Raw genomic sequence first — 661 nt, forward strand, 5'->3', positions numbered from 1 at the left:
TGGTAAGTCAAAAATGTTTTCCTCGTTACTTCCCATATATCCCATATATATATGTACAAAAAAACAAACAAATGAACAAATTGATTTGTTGTTGGAGAACAGTAAATTTTTACAACTACAAAGTTGCAAAATATATGTAAGCAAACTGTGCATAAAAAGTAAAAACAAGACATAGACATAAAAATATCAGTTCATCTTTTCAAGAAAACTATTAAGAATTCAGAGTGAGAGATCCTAAAATCAGAGAATCTGGAAATAAACTAAATCCATCTTGTGCAAACGCAGTATTCGAACTGTAACCGTCTTTATCTCTCGGCGCCAAAATTTGATCACGTGACTTTAGCTGTGAAACCGCTGAGACTCAACAAGCCTCAGGAGAAAAGGCGAACCATTCATGCGTCAAATTCTCTGGTGGGAAAATTAATTAATTTACCCTTACACTAATAAAATGAGAGAATGAAACGACGAAGATTGCCTTGGTAAGCCAAAAATGTTTTCCTCGTTACTTGTATGAATTTTTACGGTCTTTTTGAAATATTGCAGCTTGAGTTTGTGGACAGGTTATCGCCTCTCATTTCAGAGCTGTGCTTTCTGGATGCCGCCGTTCTAATAGATGTTTCAAAAAGCATAGACACGACGGAGCGGAAAAAGTTAAAAGATT

This window comes from Pocillopora verrucosa, chromosome 1, assembly GCF_036669915.1.
Source record: "Pocillopora verrucosa isolate sample1 chromosome 1, ASM3666991v2, whole genome shotgun sequence".
Classification (NCBI taxonomy): domain Eukaryota; kingdom Metazoa; phylum Cnidaria; class Anthozoa; order Scleractinia; family Pocilloporidae; genus Pocillopora; species Pocillopora verrucosa.